This window comes from Rhineura floridana, chromosome 19, assembly GCF_030035675.1.
Source record: "Rhineura floridana isolate rRhiFlo1 chromosome 19, rRhiFlo1.hap2, whole genome shotgun sequence".
NCBI classification, from domain to species: Eukaryota; Metazoa; Chordata; class Lepidosauria; order Squamata; family Rhineuridae; genus Rhineura; species Rhineura floridana.
In genome coordinates, this window is record NC_084498.1 from 18195482 (window position 1) to 18216967 (window position 21486).

The following is a 21486-nucleotide window of genomic DNA, read 5'->3' on the forward strand; positions in this document are numbered from 1 at the left end:
ACAAGCAAGATTTAAACAGAAGTCTGCAATCCCCAAATTCAAGATTCTCTCCGCAGGAGAACACCAGCTGCTGTTTGAACAGACAAATGGTTCCCAAACTCCGCCCCACCCCACCCGCAGACCACTTGAAAATTCCTAAGGGTCTTGGCCGACCACGTAATGATTTGTGGTCTATTGTAGCAATTGTAATACACTGCGCTAGATGCTGTATGGTGGTTCATCACATTTTTCTTGTTTATTTGTTATACACTGAATTCAAATTGTAATACAAAACAAGAAACAAAAGAAGCAATTAAAAATACAATTAAAATCAACGTAAGTATTTAATGTGATGGACGTCCTATCTCCCATATTCAAACACAAATCCACAGATAGTCCACAAACCACCTGAATAAAGTTCATGTCTGTGGGCCACACTTTTGGAATCCCTGGAATAGACTTCACCAAGAATTCCAAAAGGCAGGATGCTGCTGAACATCTGGTCAGTTTGCACAACCAGCCAGCATCCAAGGTAAGCCTCCGTGTAAGCGTAAGGTGAAAATAGCTTGATAGTAGATTACAGGTTTCCATGCCTCCAGTCTCCATTTCCACATCACTAAAAGGCTCAGTGAGTCATTCTTTTGCTTCAGAAGCAAAAGATGTCTTAAGGCCAGCACTGACAGCATCTACAGATGATCGTTGTCTGACAATACATCAACGGAAAACACCTATATCCACAGCTGTTGCACACAGCACCCAAGGCTGAGTGAAGACATTTATTCTATAACTCTCACTGTAGTCAAAGGTTACTTATAACCAGCAGATGGAAACTGTCTTCAAAAGAGCTTTGAAGAATCAAGGTCAGACAGCTTAATTTCCTGAGGATTTCTGTGTCATGAAAAGACATTGGCACATTATCTACCTATTATCTATATTGATAGCTATGATATTCATGCTTATATAACCTAATATATAAATAATATGTTGATATTTATAGAAATTTATAAACCACTAATAAAAAGCAGTATTCAATATGCTTAAAAAAGAAAGGAAAAATACAATTGATAGAATTACAAGAAGTAAATATTAAATCTATACAGAGCAGCAAAAAATCAGATACCAGGCACTGCTGCTATTCCCCAAAGGCTTCTCCAAACAGGAATGTTTTTAACATGCCTCAGAAACCAGAGATTGACTCGTGTTGCACATGCATGGGAGTGTGTTCCTAATGCAGGAACCATCTCGCTAAATGCTCTCTTTGGATTTCAGGAACATGCGACACATCAGGAGGGCCTCTTGGGATGACCACAGTGACCAGGCAGGTTGATAGCTAACAAAGCCATCTCTCCAATAAGCAGGTCTTAAGCTGTGTGTATTCTAGCACCAAAAGCTTAAACGTGGCCTGGTCACAAACCAGCAGTCAGTGCAGATCCTTTAAAAGGAGTGTTACATGGTGATGGAAGAGAGCCCCATTCATCAGCTTAGTTGCAGCATTTTGCACTGACTGCAGCTTCCAAACCAAACCTAATGGTAGCCTCACACAGAGTACATTGCAGTAATCTCAAGGTTACCAATGCACAAACCACTGTAGCTCATCTGTTTCAGTCCAGAAACGGTTGTAAGTGGTAAAAGGCACTCGGAAGACCGCTGAGGAGGCAATTATGGATCCAGAAGGACCCCAAAGCTACATACTTGATCCTTTAGGGAGAGCACAATTCCATCCAGAACAGGTAACTGATCTCCTGGGCCCAAGAACCATTCACCCACAAGGCTTCCATCTTGCCAGGATTCACCCTGTTTACTGGCCCTCATCCAGCCCATTACTGCCTTCAACCATCGGTCCAACACTTGCACAGCCTCACTCAATTCAGATATTACAAAGAAATAGAGCTGAGTGTCATAGGCATACTGATGACCTCTCATTACTGATCCCCTAAAGACCACTCCTAATGGTTTCATGTGGACATTAAACAGCATTGGGAATAAGATGGTACCTTGCGGCACCCTATAGCACAAGTGCCAGGGGACAAAAAACAAGTCACCCAATGCCATAAAGACCAGTCCTGTAGTTTGAACCAATACCCATCCCACAGTCTGTCCAGGAGGATAGGATGATGGATGGTATGAAAAGAGAGACCAAGTAGGCAGATCACACTTCCCCTGTCCCACTTCCAATCATGACTTTTTTAAAACAAAAACAAAAAGCCACTACAAGAAATAAAGCAAACTAAGGCTGAATTCCTTTATGCATTCCTTTGGAAGTAAGTTTCATGGGAGGAAGGGCGGGATATACATCTAATAAATAAGTAAATAATATGTATGTGTATGATTGCCCTGAAAACAATGGGGTCATCCATTAAAATCCTAAACAGGCAAATTAAAAGCCTGCCTGAAAATAAATTTCTTAGTCTAGCAGTGGAGACAAAAAAAAGACAGGGAGGCTCCAAACAGTCTTTCCCAAGGAAGGAGTTGCACAATTTAGATACAGACTCTCTAAAGAAGGTTCCCTCACATACCTTACCCAATCCAGCCTAAATAACTGTCAGGACAAATGTCAGACAAATATTCCCATCAGATCTTAGGAGGCTGTTATGATGATAAAGGATGAGGTGGCTCTTCGGGTTGCCTGGGCTTTAGCCATTTAGGGCTTTAAAGGTTATTCACTAATAGGCAAAAAAATCATCACGGTTTGGGAATGTACCTATAGCCAACAGATATTTCTATCAAACTTTAAAAAGCAGGGAAATTGGGCAGCTATAGTGAATGCACCGGGGAAGCAGGAGACCTGACCTCCTCTCTGAGATATTGTACTGCCCTACACATTTGTAAAAATGCAAACACAATTTGGGTTCGTCTTTCACATTCCAATCCACTTCCTGTGTAGCTTGGAAGAATTTGGTAATATGTGTCTCTGAGCATATGGTGAGTGCTGGCAACACCTGCAATCAGCCCAAATAACAGAAACAAGACATATGCTGTGCTGATCTTGTTTTAGTATGGAGGAAGCAACAATATTAAGACAGTTGATGTAGTTCGGGTGTTTGATTTACTTTGCAATTTTTGTGAAATTCCTATAGTAAATCATTTTCTTTTGCTTCTGTTTCTGTGACTATGTGAAGTACAGCAACACTTTGCAATACTAAAAATCTCCAAAAACAATTGTGGAATAATGGCACTGACTATTCTGCAGAATAGTTTCCAATGGACATGAGGAGTGTCTCAGTTTGCACACGATAAAACAATGGGAGATGAAATGTAAAGCAAACTTCTAGGTGTGCGCTATGTTTTTAATTGACCATGCCCACCTTTCCTTAAGTGGAGTAGTTTAATCATAGCAGGCTAAAAACATGCATCTTGGGCAGGCTAAGTTTGTTTTTTCCAACAGCTACAGTCATTGCTTCACTAGCAACATACTGTAATCCATCTGCTTTTACATCAAACTGCAGTTTCAGATTCAACTGTTAATGCATCCAAAATAGAAATAGAATATAACCTCCAGTTTGAAACACAAAAGGCTGTCTTCACCATCATATGACATTGACCAATACAAAGGATTTGAAATTAATAAAAATAAATTTAACACAGATTTCTAGGATGAATAATGAGAGAAATATAATTTTCTAGGTTACTGTTTCTCTGTAGAAATAGTAGTAACACAGGAAAGAAGCAAAGTAAGAACACCAACAAACATACAAAAATGTAATTCTCCATCTTTGGAGATGGCAGGTATTGCCACCACTCACCATATGCTGCTCAGAGGCACATGTTACCAAATTATTCCAAGCGACACAGGAAGTGGATTGGACTGTGAAAGACCACCCAAATTGTGTTAGCATTCGTAGGGCAGTGCAATATCTCAGAGAGGAGGTCAGGTCTCTTGCTCCCCTGGTGCATTCACTATAGCTGCCTAATTTCCCTGCTTTTAAAAGTTTGATAGAAATATCTGTTGGCTACAGCTACATTCTTAAACCGTAAGGTTGTGTTTTTTTTACTATTAGTGAAATAGCTTTCATTTACTATGTGGGGAAGGCTTTATTTCATTTTGAGTTGATGTTGAGTTGACACTCCTTAAATGATCCTCATTTCTGCTAATGGGCTAACACGGTTTTGTAAGAGGTGGGAGGGCAATCAGATGAATTTTACAGAAGTACGAGCTTAATTAATATCAGCCACTTGACATCCTTGAGAGGTATGAGTCTAGTAATTGTGACAAGCGTTACTAGCATCTAGATTGGATTATTGGAATATACTCTGCTTTTGGGCTACCCCTGAAAAATCTCTGAAAACTTCAATTGGTCTAGAATGTGGCAACTAGGGTATTGGTGGATGCACATTTGTAGGCACGGGCATCCACAGTAGGGCAAGGGGTGGTCAATCAGGAACTATAACCCCCAGATTCCCAGCTTTCATTTAAAATATAAAATTTCTAGCATTTGTAGGACCTGAGATAGGAGAAAAAATGCACAAACACTATTGCTATTTTTTTGGTGAGAAATTAGTCTGTTCTCTCTTCAGCACTGCCTCACTGAAAAATTCCTGCCCACACTCAAACTTGCAGGAGGATTTTCCAACAGCTGTGTTGGAGACAACTTTGTTTCAAAGCTCAGTTCAATATGTTTGTGATTATGCAGCCAGGAGAATGGCTGTATACTATAGCCATCATGGATTTTTCACATTCCGCTATGTTAAATTGAGAATACCCCCCATGCCATTCTGCTGCTTCCCATAAGCTCATTTCAAAACCCAATCTTACAAAACTTATATAGCCCTGAACTTAGAAACACTTGCTTAACAACCCTCTAAGTTTTCATGGAGATACACAAAACCATCGGAGAATCCAGAGTTCAAAGTCTAAAATTTAAGACTAAAATAATCCAGACCCCTATTGGACTTTTTTCTGTCAGTGGTCTCATAATTTGTTGAAATTAATTAAAAATGAGCCACGTTCACAGAGTACATGTGATCCTATTGCTGACGTTGCCCCATACTCTGACCTTCATCTTCTGTGACTTAAAAGTTAGAAAAATGCATGGCTGAATTTTATTTTAAGAAAATTAACATCAGAGTCTATGATAAGCGCAGGCATGCTCAATAACAACCAACTGTCAGCCTGGGGCGCAACAGTGTTCTAAAAGCCAGACTAACAGCTGTTTGGCTTGGCTAATCAGGGGGCAACACCCACGCTAGACACTGATTCCACTTTAAACAGTTATGGCTTCCCCCAAAGAATCTTGGGAAGTGTAGCTTGTGAAGGGTGCTGAGAGTTGTTAGACTCCTATCCTTCTGACAGAGCTCCAGTTGCCAGAGTGGTATAACAGTCTGCCCCTCTTCCCAAAGAATTCTGGTGATTGTAGGTGTTGCCACCACTCACCATATGCTCAGAGGCACGTTACCAAATTCCTTTTACTTTATATGGCAAGGTGCTCTTTGGGTTGCATGCTGCTCTCTCCCTGCCCTCCCGGTGACAGGGGATACAGATAGCAGGGCAAGGAACAGCACATTAAAAAAAAAAAAGCAACCAGACAACTCTTAACATAATCAACAATTCATCCTTCAATGCACCATCAAACAGGACCACTAAAAACAACAGAGTAGGCTAAACAATTGTCAGTTTACAAACGTGCCTAGGCAAATAAATATGTTTTAACTCAGCACTGACATAACAATGTTGGCGCCAGGCATATCTGCAAGGGGAGGGTGCTCCACAGACATGGTACACAGCTCAAACAACAGCGAATAAGAATTCAACAGGTATTGCTTTTCCTGTAGAGATTTGGGGCAGGGGCTTTCCCATGTCTTACAATACGTTCTATGTATACTTACCAGTATGCTAAAGTTGAGAGCTAGTGTGGCGTAGTGGTTAGAGTGTTGGACTACAACCTGGGAGACCAGGGTTTAAATCCCCACACAGCCATGAAGCTCCCTGGGTGACCTTGGGCCAGTCACTGCCTCTCAGCCTCCGAGGAAGGCAATGGTAAACCCACCCTGAATACCGCTTACCGTGAAAACCCTATTCATAGGGTCGCCATAAGTCGGGATCGACTTCAAGGCAGTTCATCATCATCATGTGTATAAGTATGTGCCTGTGAGCAACACAATGGGAAACAAAGGGGCACTCATTTATGCACATTGAGACTGGTGGAAATGAAGTTTCAAGAAAGGATTGCAAATGCAAATCTCAGTATGGAGCTGGGCCAAATCAGAAAAACAAAAGTAACAACATTCAGTCACACAAAGCTGCTACAATTACTATTCATTCTATGGTAGAATAGTCAAAGGATAATTGATATTAGCAAGTACAAAGCTTATTTCAAAAATACTTTTCCTTTTCAATTCCCCCCCCCCCAAGAATTGCCTCGGGGAAAATGCATTTTTTAAGAGGCGAGATAAAAATGATTCATACACAAACAAACCAGTCCTTGGCCTATAGTTCGTCCTGCTACCAGTCCTTCCATCCATAGAGTTCCCATGCATAGCATGAGAATCTTACTGATGACAAACTGTAAAGCTTTGAGGGTAGTTTGAGTTTTTGGTGAGCAACACACTACTTTATTTTTAAATTTTAGTTTCTGGAATCGACCGTTGCAGAAAGATAAACTCTAAAATGTGTGTGCAATGCTAGCATGCACACTAAAAGGCCCTTTACAAAAATGTAAGTCAAAAGGGCTAGCATTCTTTTCTTGCTTGCTACACTGACCCTGTCCACGTAATAACCAGCCTGACATGGACTGCAATCCTATACCCAGTTTATTGGAGGTAACCCCACTGAACTGAATGGGACTTACCGTATATTCCGGCGTATAAGACGACTGGGCGTATAAGACGACCCCCAACTTTTGAGAATATTTTCCTGGGTTAAAAAGTCGTCTTATACGCCGGAATATACGGTATTTTTGAGCAGACGTATATGTGGGATTGTGTTAAGCTTTCTCCATTATCTTGCCGCCCTGGGCTCCTGCTGGGAGGAAGAGCGGGATATAAATCAAATAATAAATAAACAATCTCAAAGATGGGAAACAGCTTCTTTACCTACTTAATTTCTTCATGTCAGGTTTCTGTTTAAAGGTGCACGACCAGAAAATAAATAAATAAATAAACATATAAATGAATAAAAGGATAGCAGCTATGGTTGCCAACTGGTCTAAAAGAAACGCTGCTGCTTCTCTTGTGCCGTTAGCACCTGGTATGCAGTATCTGCAGGAGAAGATAAACATCATAATCTAATTGTTGCAGATCAAACAGCTGCTAAAGGCACTTCTAAAAGAGGCACATTCAAAATTTGACTATATTCCTGGCAGACCTAAAAGTAAAGGCATGGTGTGTCATTGTTCAAAGGCGCTTGCCTTTGTCAAAATGACTGTGGGGCTTTTCACAGATTAGGGGAAAGGACCATAGCTCAGTGAAAGAGCATCTGCTTTGCATGCAACCCCCAGCATCTCCAGGTAGAGCTGGGAAAGACTCCCTGCCTGAAACCCCGGAGAGCCACTGCCAGTCAGTGTAGACACTACCAAACTAGATGGACCAATGGTCTGACTCAGTATTGTTGTGTAAATTTGTATAAATGTTACCAGAGACTGTCAACTGTCTGAGATGCATGTGTGCGTTTACCTAAGTAGCAGGCTTTTACCCTGCATGGAGATCACTGAGACTTAAGACTTAGTAAAATAAGAAAAGCTACTTTATTTATAGAAATACATAGTAGATAGGAAAGGCATACCTAGTTCTAACTGAATAAGTTGGAGGTGCAACGCCCAGATGTGGGCATTGCCCTCATGGCTAGGAGAGAGAGAGCAGAGAGAAAGGTGTCTCCTCTCTCTTAGACAGTCGAAAAAGAGAAGAAGGGCAGAAGGAGGAGGGGCAGATAAGCTTCCCTAAGCATATCAGTCTAACGACGAAGGAGATCATTCAGAGCATCACAGGTAAAGGTAGTCAAGCCTAGCCATCTGGAGGACCCTGACTATCTCCCTTCTGGAACATAAACAAAAGAACAAAACAGGAGTTGCTCTTGCCCCACTTCCAACAAGTATAAGGCAGTTTCCTAGGTTTCTATCCGTTGTGCAAGCTCATGCTGCAATCCACTTAGTCTTGCAAATTTGGATCCCCAACATTAGAATCAAGCTGCATGTTATATTCAAGATCCACAACTGCAACTGAAAGCAGCCACAGAAGGGACTCAATTTGTTCAGTTTTTCTGATCAAAACCACATCCCATGCTGCAGTTTGCCCTGTCAGGGCCTTGATCTGAAATCAACTGACAGTTCCCACATTTTCATATTTTTTTAAAAAAACCCACAAGATCCAATGACCACTTTTCAACATAATGGCCCACCCTAAGACAGCAAGCCTCAGTCTGAGGTGGACTGCTTCAGGCTGCAGTCAAGAACTCACATTTGTTTCACACATCTATAACCCGTACACATCTCAGCAGATGCCAAACTACTTATCGCTAGCAAGGACTGCTGTTACCATTTTATTACAACTAAAGACCCCCTTTCTTCCCAGCAAATCAAAGCTGCATACATGGTGTGTCCCCCACCCCTAAATTTTACTCTCACAACAACCTTGTGAGGTGGTTTGGGCTAAAAGACTGTTACTGGGCCAAAGTTGGGACTGATCCTGGGCCTTCAGAGTCCAACACACTGGCTCTTGCCTTCAGACCACAACTTTGGCACATGATTGAATATTTCCTTAAACAATAAAAAATGACTTTTCTGTAATTGGCAGAGGGTAGACTAGATAATCTTCAAGGTCCCTTCCAACTCTTATGATTCCGTATTCGAAAAATAAAAAACAGCATGCCTGGAAGAAGAGCCTGGCATTTTTCCCCACACAAAAAATAAATCCCTACAGGTAGAAAAAGAGCATGCCAAAGAAACAATGTTTCCAATAGTAGTTATAAGGACTGGTATCTGAGCTTGTTTTTATCCCCTCTCCCGTTTTCTTTGTGTGTCATGTCTTTTAGATTATAAGGACAAGAAGTATCTCATTACTGATTTTAATAAGCTTCTCTGGGACCCGCTTTGGCTAAAGAGCAGGAGCAAGAGTGCTTCAGATAAACAGTTTACAACTATTTTTTTCCTGTATATTGGAAGTAAAAATAAAACAAATCCCTACACACCGGCATGGGAAGTGGGGAGTATGTGTGAAAGAAAAAGACTAGCCCTCTTTTTCCTAGCATGTCATTTTCCCACAGGCAAGGATTTAATAACTGTGAGATATGGAGGAAGATTCCCTCAATGAGCTGCCGCCAGCAATCTGTGGTGCAGACACAAGTCAACCACCTCAGTGAGAACTAAAGGATGAATCCATCTAAGTTTAATGTCTTTGTTATTTTAAATTTTAATTTATTTTCAAGGGTAGAGCAACAAAACTCGAAATCCCACAAGCCCACAAAAGTCTGTGCACAATTAAATGAAGTGTGCTTTTAAGGTCTATTAAAGAAAGGATTTTCCAAAACAAATCAGACACTGATGAGAAAGGAAAGGGGAAAAAAGAAAAAGTATTATCCACCTTGAACAAATAAAACTATATCCCAGACATCATCAAGACATGAACATAAATACCTATTAGCACTGTAGGTATAAAGACTGCTAAGGAATATTTATACCTTTGTCAACAGTCGCAAATTTAAACGTAACGAGAAGGAGTTCTACTGTTGTCTTTTTTATTAATGCCTTTATTTTGTTTCACTGTGTAAGTTGCTTTGAGGTACTTGAATGCAAAAATGCACCTAATAATAATAATAATAATACTCAGAGTAGACCCACTGAAATGAACAGACCTAAGTTAGTCATGGCCATTCATTTCCATGAAGAAGTACCTGTAGTGGTCCAGGGTCTCAGGGGGTGGGTGGGTCTTAGACCCCTTACATTTTGGGACTAAGGTCCCAGCCAGGTCCCCAGCATCCTACTAGCTAATCAGGATAGAAATGGAGTGCATTTGCCACTGAGAAGACTCTTCTAAGTAGCTAACACTCTCCTCTTTCATGCTGATTGGCTCCTTGGGACATTGTGGGAGAAGGCATTAATAAGGATCCAATTCTCAACCCAGCAGCACAAAAAAGAGGGGGAGGGGTGGCTGGGGCAATCATGAAAGGACCCTACACTTCTGAATTTGCCACTATGCTACTGCCAACAACCAAGGTAGATCATAGCCATCAGAGTTAGTAGCCGCTAACAACCTTATCCTCCCTGAATTTGTGCAATCCTCTTTTAAAGCATCCAAGCTGATGGCCATCACCAAGACTGAAAGGAGGTGAGTCTGCCACTAATACACCCCCCCTTTCATGTTAATTGGCTCTTAAGGACATCTGCTATTGTGGGAGAAGGTGGGCATAGGAAGGACTATGGAGATGACGATGGACAGCGAGTGAGGGGTGCGTGTGGCGTGACTATCACGAACGGACCCTGCACTTCTGAATTTGCCACTACACCAGTGCTGCTTGAGTATGACTAATGCTGGATATAACCCAAAGCCAAGAACTCTCCCTTGTCCCGCAGGGAAAGCGGAGAGGGAAACCACGCCCCACTCAGACAACCACAACAAGCAGGGCGTGAAAAGCGGAACACGCGCAGGAAAGAGCCGCTACAGAGAAGGCTCCCTCCTTCCTAACCCGCCACCTTATCTACCCGTGTGGCAGGACGCAGAGCCTCGGCCCGCCTCGCCCACTCTGCCTCCCCACAAGCCGCCTCCCCACTTACCCCCCCTCGAAAGGCTAAACACCCTCAGGACATCCAAGCTCCACCGACCCGCTTCCGGGAACACAGCCCGCCTCACAACAACAGGCGTGCCGATTCGTCTCTTTGGCCTGGCCACGCCCTCGCCCGCTCATTGGTCAGATTTAAAAAACACACCCTGGTTCCCTGCCGCCTCCTGCCCCGGCGCGCCTCGCTGATTGGTTTGCTTGCCACGGCTCCATGGAGGAAGCTTGGCTGTTCTCTTTGGGGCTCCTCCCACCTGCTGTGGGTAATCTCGCTCTCTCGCTCTCTCTCTGTCTCTGTTCCGTGGCTGTTCTGTCTCCTGCTCGCTCCTCCCTCCTCTCTTTTATTAATTTGGATTGCACCTTTGCACAATTTATTATGGTTTTCTCCATAAAAAGTTAACAGTAAACTTTATCTTGAATAAAGTAACAGTTTAGGGTGGAATCTATCTATTGTGCCTGCAGGGTCACATTCTAAAAGATATGGTGCAAAAGGGATGTGGAGGGAAGAGGAAAGCAAGCACTAGAGCAGCTGCTCCTTCACTGCGTCGTGGATGGGGCTGGGTTGCTTACCCCCTTGCTGTGATGTCCTTCCTGGGGTGCAGCTGCCCTATGGCCCTTGGTCCCATGGCTGGTGGTGGCAGAGGCAAGAATGTGTTTCCCTTCTGCTCTGCATAGAATTGGGCTGTGGACATAAAATTTATGTATTTATTACATTTGTATCCCATCTTTCCTACAAGGAGCTCCAGGTAATGTACATGGTTCTCTCCTCCCTATTTTATCCTCACAACAACCCTGCAAGGGAGGTTAGGCTGAGAGACAGTGACTAGCCCAAGGTCACCCAATGAGCTCCATGGCCAAGCAGGAACTTGAATTCTGGCCTCCCAGGTCATAATCCAACACCCGAACCATTACACCAAATACTGCTTTTGTGAATAGTCAATGTGCTTACCTTGTGTACATTTAGCCTCTGCGTAGAATTGTCCGGGGCTGTCACTCCATTCATGTGTTACTTGTGTGAACGAGCAGAGCCAGTGTGGTGTAGTCATCGGACTGGGATCTGGAAGACCAGGGTTCAAATCCCTGCTCAGCTGTGAAGCTCGCTGGGTGACCTTGGGCCAGTCACTCTGTCTCAGCCTAACCTACCTCACAGGGTTGTTGGAAGGATAACATCAGGTGGGGGAGAACCATGTCTGTACGCCACCTTGAGCTCCTTGGAGGAAAGGTGGGATATAACTTGTGGACAGCTGAATTGGGGCTGGGATGAGCTCACCTGTCAAACTTGGCCCATGGAGTGTGATAGAGATAAGGGTCTGGCGTGCCAGCAGGATCCAACTCCTTATCCCTGGTTTAGGTATTCCTAGCTGCTTGCCTTATCTCAGGCATGAAGTCTATGAACTTTAAGCCAAAACTGAGGGAGCAGTTTCAGATTTAGGGGAGGAGCTTGGGAAAGATGCCCTCGGTGGGGCCTCCTCCCTGAATGGACCCATCTCCTTCTCATTGCCACCACTGGCCATTCACTTGGCCTCTTCCTGAAAAAGAGGGCCAGGGTGCTCTGGGGGTCAGTGTGATGCGTCCTTCCCTGGCTCTCCCTGTCAGGTTCCTACCTGCTCGTGGTTACTGCCTGTCTCTAGGCACCACCAGGGACTCCACCAGTCCGGACCGCACTCTCTTATGGTTTACCTATCCGCTCTACCACAGATCTCAACAGATCCCCCTGCTAGGCAACCACCAGTAACGTCCCAATACTAGTATTCCCAGAGACTCTGAATACTGGTATTGTTATTCTCTTCACCGCTGCCACCATTTGTTACAGTTCCCCTTCAGCCTTGGTCATTACTTACCCTCCCTTCTGGTCTGTGAAACTCCAGCCAAGGATCAGGCCTTTGGTAAACCAAATTAAGTATTTATTAAAGATAACAAAGCTAACAAGATTAACAAGATTTCTTCTTAAGACACATAAGCATATGGTTTTACTCAATACTAATCCGAACTCCACCCCCCTCCTTCTTCACTCTCTCCTGGCAAACAACTCTCTCAAACCCCACCAAGCAATCCACTCTTTCTCTTCTCCCCCCATTCCACTCTCACTCTTCCTTTTATACATTCAGCCATTTTAAACACTCAGCCAATCATCTCGCATTCTACTGCCCATTCACTCCCCCTCTTTCACTCCACTTACCATGTATCTTCTAAAACAACAACACTTACCATATATACATTAATATAGGAACATCACAGTCAGCAGCAGGCCCTCTGCAGAGATATAGGGCTCAGGAGGTTCCCGATGATGTTGACCACTGATGCCAGCCCTGAGGGAGGAGGAGCCTAAAGGAGCTGTTGTCCTGATGTACCGTATTTTTAATATGCTGTTTCTGGTGGGCTCCTGTACCCTAAAGCAGGGGTGGGGAATTGCAGGCCCACGGGCCAAACGTGGCCCTCCAGGTCTCTCTGTCTGGCCCCCAAGACTCTCCCCAGTTAATAGCCCTTTCCCCAACCACGCCCATTCTTTCCCAGCCACATCCCTCACCAGCCCTGTTTTGCATCTTTTTTGCCTGGTTGGCATGTATCCTTGAACTCTCATAATGCCTCTTCCTTGGCAGGATGGAGGAGAGAGAAAGGCGGTTGTGAGTGTTTGTAGAACCTAGCCTACTCTACAGAGGTAAAATTTGCATTCATTGCTTCGCCCACTTTTGCCTCTTAGCCTCTCCCATCACTGGCTTCTGGCCCTCAGAAGGTTGCCCAGAAGGGAATGCGGCCCTTGGACTGAAAAAGGTTCCCCACTCCTACCTTAAACAGTATCAAGCTAGATAAACTCCCAAAGGCATATCTATTAAGCACCTCTGATCATTTTAAACAGAGGATTCAATCATTATTTGGGCTTTTCTCTTCTAGAAAAGCTGCTGCAGGCTTGATTTGAATTTGCCAGGGCTGACCTCTGGGACTTGTTTTCCTCAGCCGGGGCATTCAGTTAATTTGTTTGCATAAATATCTACTGACTAACAGGATAGTTTAATTCCTCTAAATGTGTGCAGAATGTATTTCCCGCGAATCATTTCAGCCAGGCTTGAAAGCCATGGAGTTTCCAACATTTTGGACACAAAGAGATAAGGCTGCGCTTGAAATGTTAAGATTTAACTTCTAGAGACCCTGGGAAGGGAACTAAGCCTTGAAGAATTGCCACTCTAGCATCGCACATTAACAATGTTTTAAGAATGCACAAGAGGGGTCTGCAACAAACTTTTGCAACGCAGTGTTCCCGTTTACTGTTCCAGTGTGTCAGTCATGCCCTCTTCCACAATACTCCATTCCATTCCCCCTCCCATCCAGTGTTCTGTCCCCTCCCTTCCTTCCTCAACAGTCAGACAATATTCCGTGGTCACTGTTCATGCTCAGTAGGCTGTTTTCTAGAACCCCCCCCCCCCAAAAATAGATTTTTAAAAATAAATATTTTTGTACTCCTGCAAACCTCATGATTCCTCCAAGCCTGTGGTTATTTCCCTCTTGTGCAGGCTGGTGCCATTACAATAAGCAATAGCAAACATGCCTGAACATTGGAAATAGAAGGAATTATCTTCAAACTGTGCAGAAATAGAAAAGGGGATGGACTCAGTGGCTTGCTAAGGAAAAGCGGGACTATCCGTGGAAAATGTGACTTTTTAATATAATAATCACCAGCTGTTGGTTCCCCATTCCCATTTGGCTGGTAGGTTTGGCTAGTGAGATTAAACTAGTCTATTAAGTTCATGCAGATATTATGCAGATGGTGTGGGGGAAAACACAAACCTGCTAGAGCTCTCCTTTGCATAATAACACTCTCATTGTGACTGCAAAACAAGTCAACCGCTCCCCATTTTAAGGCTGTTTTGCTACTGTTGGAAGAATTATATTATTATGATGGCCTCTCTTGTACATAATGCTCAGCGATTGCAAAACAGGGACCAAAATAAACATGGGCAGAGTTTCAGTGTGAAAGGAGTTTCTAAAGTGCAACAGCTCTGATCAAGCTGAGCTGCTGTATCTATTAGTCTGCACAGAGCTTCAATTGATTATTTAATGAATGTGCAGTACTTTGAAGCAAGAGGGCTCATCATTTCTGAGGAATGACTCTGTACCTTCCTATATTGAGACCAGCAGATATTTTTTATGTTAAGCAGCAGAGATTTACATTGGGAAGCAGTGCATCAGAAAATGCTTTTGAATGGTTGATTAGAGTACAGCGAAACATGTCATAAGCTATCACTCAGGAGTCCAAGAAAACGATGTTGTTTACTGCAGGTGGATTTGGATTAAAGGTGGCAAAGAATTGTTAAGGTAGTCTCTCAGGATATAAGAAATTGCTTCACTAGGGCAGCCTTTCTGTGACAAAAGTCAGTGAGTAGTGGGAGCAATTTACTCAAAATCTAAGAGTGGTATTATTATTTATTTATTATTATTATTATTATTTAATTTAATTTATATACCGCCCTAAGCCCGAAGGCTCTCTGGGCGGTGTACATAATCTCTGGGCGGTGTATTCAATGCTAGTTGTACTCTGAGTATGCCCATTGAAGTTAATGTGCATAATTAACCTGCATCGTTTAGATGGCTGGTCTGGCAAATAGCTCTGCTAGAGAAAATATCATACAAGATGAGGGCATCTAGGGTACAAAGCCCTCCATCCTTAGTTGGGCTAAATGTGTGAAGATCCACTTTTTTGGGGGGGGGGTCAGCTAAGGCAGAATGGCTTCTACCATGACTGCCCCTTTAAGAAGGCCCCTATCCGACTCTATAGAAGCCAGGGCTGCTGCAACTCAAATCAGCCCAGCTGAGAGATGGGTGGGGCAGGGAGCAACAGCTACTACCTAGGACTCAGGAAGGGCTGCTGCTTGGAGTTTATTAATGGTGTTGTAAGGAAAGAGGAGAATGAAGGGCTTTGGAAGTGTAAGTGGTTTTAGAGATGGCTGGTTGGAGAAGGAGATGAAAAAAGGCATGTTTCTTCTCTTGGTGCTTCTGCCAGCTCGGAGATACAGGGGGTATGGACAAGAGGCTTCTCTTGCCACTTTAATTCTCTTGGGAGAGAGCCCCATGGGAGTGGGGTGCTGGGTGTGTGATCTAGGGTGTCCCAAGAAGATGCCAGCAAGAGGACTGCTGGAGCCCCAGAGCTCTGAGAAAGGGGCTATTGGGATGCCAGGGGCCCCACAAGCTGGGAATACTGTTACTGACTTGACCAAGTGTACTAGGACCAGACTGAATGCTGGGTATCTACAGGAGATGTCACTGGAGAGGACCTTGGCATGGCAAAAGATGAGACAGCAGTCATCATTGAGAAAGGTTTGCTATTGCTCGAATACTCTGCAGGAGGTTGGGACCGCTTTGTCTGAGGAAGGGGGTGTTTGTCTGTACTAAGGTCCAAAACACAGTGAAGTTAGAGTTACTGTTCCTTTTGCCTATCTTAATTTTCAACAATATCTTCTGGAATGCCTCCCCTGATATGACCCTTAGATCTTCTTTTGAGGCCAGATTCCTCCCCTGAGGAAGGCTCAAAGGGTGGTGGTGATGAGGGAGAGAGAGCCTTTTCAGTTGTGGCTCCCTCTCTGTGCAATATGCTCCCCAGTGAGGTCTGTCCGGTGCCTTCATTGACATATTTTTGGCCCCAGGAAAAAACGTATCCCCCCCTTCCCCTGACATTTGATAGACTGAGATGATGTTGTTTGTATTGGTGTGCTGCCAAAGTTATTTGTGGCTGTATGGGGTGGTGCTCTCTTATTTTGTTTTTATGGTATGGTGTATTTACTTTTAACAGTGTTGTAAGTAGCTTGGAGGTCTTCAGGTAACAAATGACTAATGAATCCAATCAATAACAACAACTGGGGCTCACTTTTGGACATAACCCCCCATGGATTATGGGCTATTAAATGTGCCATTCCCTTAGGACAGGCTCACAAAGTGTCACATATTAATAAATATAATATTTTAAAAATGTATGTGTGAGGACATAGGCCATCCTTCATTTTAAAAAGGAGAGGATTCCAGGGTGGTTTATATAAAACAATAGAATATAATTCACTAATAGGCAAAAAACCTTGCGGTTTAAGAATGTACCTATAGCCCACAGATATTTCTATCAAACTTTAAAAAGCAGGGAAATTGGGCAGCTATAGTGAATGCACCAGGGGAGCAGGAGACCTGACCTCCTCTCTGAGATATTGGACTGCCCTACAATTTTGTCAGAATGCAAACACAATTTGGGTTGGTCTTTCACAGTCCAATCCACTTGCTGTGTAGCTTGAAAGAATTTGGGGAAGAAGGGGATTGGAAGGGGTTGGGGATGGGGAGGGAGGGGCAAAGGAAGGGGGAGGCAAGAGGGAGGGAATAGGGAGGAGGAGGGGAGGGTGGGTTTGATTGTTTGCATACTTTTTGAGTTCAGTGGGATTTATTTCTGTGCAATCATGTTTGAAAATGGAAATGGACTGACTTCAACTCAATCCTGACTTATGTTGACCCTATGAATAGGATTTTCATGGTGAACGCTATTTAGAGGTGGTTTTACCATTGCCTTCTTCTGAGCTGAGAGGCAGTGACTGACCCAAGGTCACCCAGTGAGCTTCATGGCTGTGTGGGGATTCAAACTCTGGTCTCCCAGGTTGTAGTGCTACACTGACCTGGGGGAGGGGAGTGGGAGTGGGAGGAGATTGGTAGGGTGGGTACTGGGCAGAAGGGAAGCCCCTTTCCTTTATTTATTTATTATTTGATTTATATCCCACCCTTCCAGCATTAGCCCAGGGCGGCAAACAGAAACGATAAAAACACTTTAAAACATCATAAAAAGACCTTAAAATACATTAAAACAAAACAATGTTAAAAACATTTTTTTAAAAGCTTTAAAAACATTTTTTTTTAAAAAAAGGGGTTAAAAACATTATTAAAGAAAATATATTAAAAGAAATTCTAATACAGACACAGACTGGGATAGGTCTCAACTTAAAAGGCTTGTTAAAAGAGGAAAAGTCTTCAAAAGGCGCCAAAAAGATAGCAAAGAGCAAAAGGAAAACATTGTGAACAGTATCACTGCTTTTTAGCATTTCCCCCACCTTTTTATTCTACAGCAGGCACGTGTAGCCTCTCACCCAAATTTAAACCAAAGCTGTCTCTGGCCACATCCGCACCAGGCCTTTATTTCACTTTGGTCAGTCATGGCTTCTCTCAAAGAATCCTGGGAAGTGTAGTTAGTGAAGGGTGCTGAGAGTTGCTAGGAGACACCTTGTTCCCCTCACAGACCTTCAATCAGAGTGGCTGATTGTTAAACCAGTCTGGCCACTGGAGCTCTGTCAGTGGAATAGCAGTCTCCTCTCAGCACCCTTCACAAACGACACTTCCCAGGATTCTCTGAGGGAAGCCATAACTGTCTCACGTGAAATCAAAGTCTAGTGTGGGTGGGGCCCCCCTGATTAGCCAAGCCCAGCAGCTGGGAGGCTTTCCGAACACTGACAGTTGGTTCTTACTGAGCATGCCGGATGTTATCATTGGCTTCAAGCCAACATTTCTTTAATTAAAAATCAGCCAGGCATTTTTTTTTTAACTTTTCAACTGCAGAAGATGAAGGTCAGAGTATGGGGCAAGGTCAGTATTAGGATTACAGGTACTCTGTGAACATGGCTGATTTTTAATGAATTTCAACAGATTATGAGAACTCTCAAGAGAAAAAAGTCCAAAAGGGCTCTGAGGTTTTTTTCTCTTTTTAGACTTTGAACTCTCGATTCTCTCTGACTGTTTTGTGTATGTATCGCCATGAAAATTGACAGGGTTGTAAAGCAAGCATTTCTGAGTTCAGTACTATACGTTTTGTAAGGTTTTGTTTTGAAATGAGCTTATGGGAAGCATTAGAATGCCATGGGGGGTATTTTCAATTTAACATTGCGGAATGTGAAAAATCCACGCTGGCTATAGTATACAGCCACTCTTGTGGCTGTATAATCAGCATTAAAAAAAAAAAGTGTAATTGACAATCTTGTTGATTTTGCCTGAACAGCTAATGCCAGAGTCCTACCAGGTACTGAAGAGCATAGAATGAAGGCTGAAGTATCAAAAAGGCCTGGGAGATTATTATTTTTTGCCTGGATAACAGAGAAGGTTGCAGGTAAATAATAGTAATTTTATATACTAATAGTAACCTTACTTTCTGATTCTGGAATCTTATGTAGCCAACATGGCAGTATCTACACACAAGAGGGAGGTATTGTCAAGTTCTGGGGAGCCCCAAGATTTGCAGAAGAAAAAAAAATAGAAGAAAAATTAAAGGAGGGGAACCCCCAAAATGGCTCATTGAGGACTGGACATGTTCAGTGGTTGCTGAACGCTGGCTGACTCTTGAGAGAGAAAAACTACAAAGGAGGAGGGGAATGGAATGGAATTTCCAAAAGAGGGTATGGCTGGCTGGGACACTGATGAGGAACACTCCACCCAGTCCCCATCATAGAATTTGCAGCCGTAAAGATTTGCCAGTTGCATGACATCTATATGAACACCTGTTTTTTCAAAGAACTACTGTAAAATCTAACTCCTATCCAACATGGCAATTTAGAAGTAAGCACAGTTCTTTTTTTAGCAAACATTTGAAGTGGAGGGTTTTTTTTTATCACAGTCTATATCTGTATTGGATCGGAAACTGTTTTTCTTATATGAAATTGCTTTATTGTGAAATTGCTTTGAGATGTTTCATAGGAAACAAATTCATAAAATAGAACTTTAAAAAATGGATGTTCAATGGGATTTGCACCCTTAGCACTGCAGTGTTAGTTAAAATAAAACCCTACTAACAGACAAACACAGGTGAAAAATGTGGCCCCAGAAGCATATCCTGGGAGCTGGAATACTGGGCTGACAAGCAAGGCGGGAGGGAGAGAGCGAGAGCCTGGCTTGATAGACAATCTGATTATCCAATGCAAAAAGGCAAGCAGTGACAGGGCATCCAGCTGAGAGATTGCACCAATCAGGCGGTGGTCACTGAATATAAGAGAACCAATGCATGGATACAGCTGTACAGTGTGTGCTTGGCGGGAGCTAGCCTGCCCTTTCAAGCAATGCGCTTATACATAGGTGCATGTGTGGCTCCAATAGGAAGCCCAGATTCCAAGGGAAAATGCCTAAGAAATAAATCCCCCAGTGTTCACCTGAGCTTTGACTATAATCCTAACTTCTCTCCCTCGGGAGTCAGCACTGTTGAATTCAATAGGGATTGCTTCCAACTCTGAGTAGGCATGGTTAGGCTTGCCAGTGAGCGTTTAGGCTTGCAACCTGTAACTCATGTTGAAGGACTAGAGGTTCTCAATGAGAAAGTCTGCTTTTTCAAATCGGCTTGCATGGAAACAAGTTTGACTTTAAGGACTGCAAGCCTTTATGCACGCTTACCTGGGAGCAAGCCTTATTGAACTTGGTTGGACTTACTTTTGAGTCTTCTTGCGCATTGCTTCATAGGAGCAAGTTCCAAGTTGGTTTGCAATCCTGGTATGCCCATTCCCTTGGCAGTAAGTCCCTCTGAACTAATGGGAAGCTTGCGTCTGAGTAGACAAAGGCATGCATAGGATCGGGCTGGAAATAGGAGGAAATGCAAGAAAAAAGTATTGCTTGGTCGAGAATATATATAGCATGTTTACTCAGAAGCGTATTCCAGTGTGTTCAGTGAGGCTTACTCCCAGGTAAGCATGCAGACGATTGTAACCTTTAAAGCCAAAGTGGTTTCCAATTATGTTTGGTTTGACCATGAAGTCTCTTAAGTTTTCTGTGGTGTAGCGGTTAGAGTGTTGGACCTGGGAAACAGGTTCAAATCCCCACTCAGCCTTGAAGCTGACTGGGTGACCTTGGGCCAGTCAGTCTTCTCAGCCTAACCTACCTGACAGGGTTGTTGTGAGGATAAAATGGAGGGAGGGAGAACCATATACACTACCTTGAGGAGGACAGATGGGATATAAATGTAATGATACAGAAAACCCGTTTTGGGGAGATGAATCTTTTGGAGAAGGGTCTCAGCTCAGTGGCAGAACATCTGCTTGGCATGCAGAGGCTCCCAGGTTCAATCTCTGCCAACTCCAGGTAGAGCTGGGAGAGACTCCCTGCCTGAAATCCTGCTGCCGGTCAGTGTAGACAGTACTAAGCTCGATGGACCAGTGATCAGACTCGGTATAAGGCAGCTTCCTGTGTTTCTGAGAGGGGTGCGTGTGTGAGCGAGGGAGACAGCCAGTGTAGTGGTTAGAGTGTTCAAGCCAGAGTGTAGTGTGTGTCATAGACCTCTTTTTTGGGAGCAAGGTGCTTACGTGCAAGCCAATCGGCACGGAAGGGCAGCGTGTTAGCCAAGGAGAAAAGTCTTCTCACTTGGCTAACAACAACATTCATTGCCCTTTCGTGCTGAGTGGAGCCAATCGGAGTTAAAGGAGGTGCGTCAACCACTGAGAAGACTCCTCTCAGTAGCTAACACACGCTGCTCTTTTCATGTTGTTTGGCTCCTAGGGTAAGTGAGCTCTGTGGTGAAGTACCTTGGTCTCCTAAATCCTAGTCCCATACTTGGCTTTATTTCAGAATTCTTTAAATCAAAAGATTTCTGGCAACATTCATCCTCCAGAGATATTTTTTGGGGGGGAGGGGGGGAGCCTGTGCACACAACAGTTTTATTCTGGTTCTAGAAATCTGTAGAATGTATGCAGAGGCAGTGAATCCTGGAGCCGCGGCTGTAAGGGGGTGTGGTGTGCTTATCATGAAGGGACCCTGCACTTCTGAATTTGCCACTACGCTACCGGTTGGTCCAGGATCTGGGAGACCAGTTTTGAAATGCC

At 43.5% G+C, this 21486-nt stretch overlaps 2 protein-coding genes across 9 annotated transcripts in view; one reads left to right on the forward strand and one right to left on the reverse strand.

Moving 5' to 3' along the window:
• The window catches only part of TANGO2 (transport and golgi organization 2 homolog), a 120727-nt gene extending 109952 nt beyond the window's left edge, over positions 1-10775 (reverse strand). Inside the window, exons 1-2 of one of the 2 annotated variants that reach the window (XM_061602339.1) lie at positions 10680-10764; positions 5980-6062 (exon numbers count right to left, since the gene is read on the reverse strand). The gene's annotated coding sequence lies outside the window, so the exon portion shown is untranslated. Of the gene's footprint in view, positions 1-5979; positions 6063-10679 lie in introns of both variants that reach the window. The other variant, XM_061602337.1, reaches the window with a different exon arrangement.
• Positions 10776-13012: 2237 nt separating this feature from the next.
• Positions 13013-21486, forward strand: part of ARVCF (ARVCF delta catenin family member) — a 576381-nt gene continuing 567907 nt past the window's right edge. For 2 of the 7 annotated variants that reach the window (XM_061603418.1, XM_061603421.1), the window contains exon 1: positions 15496-15991. The gene's annotated coding sequence lies outside the window, so the exon portion shown is untranslated. Of the gene's footprint in view, positions 13029-15495; positions 15992-18689; positions 18798-21486 lie in introns of those variants that run through there. The other 5 variants (XM_061603422.1, XM_061603425.1, XM_061603420.1 and 2 more) reach the window with 4 other exon arrangements.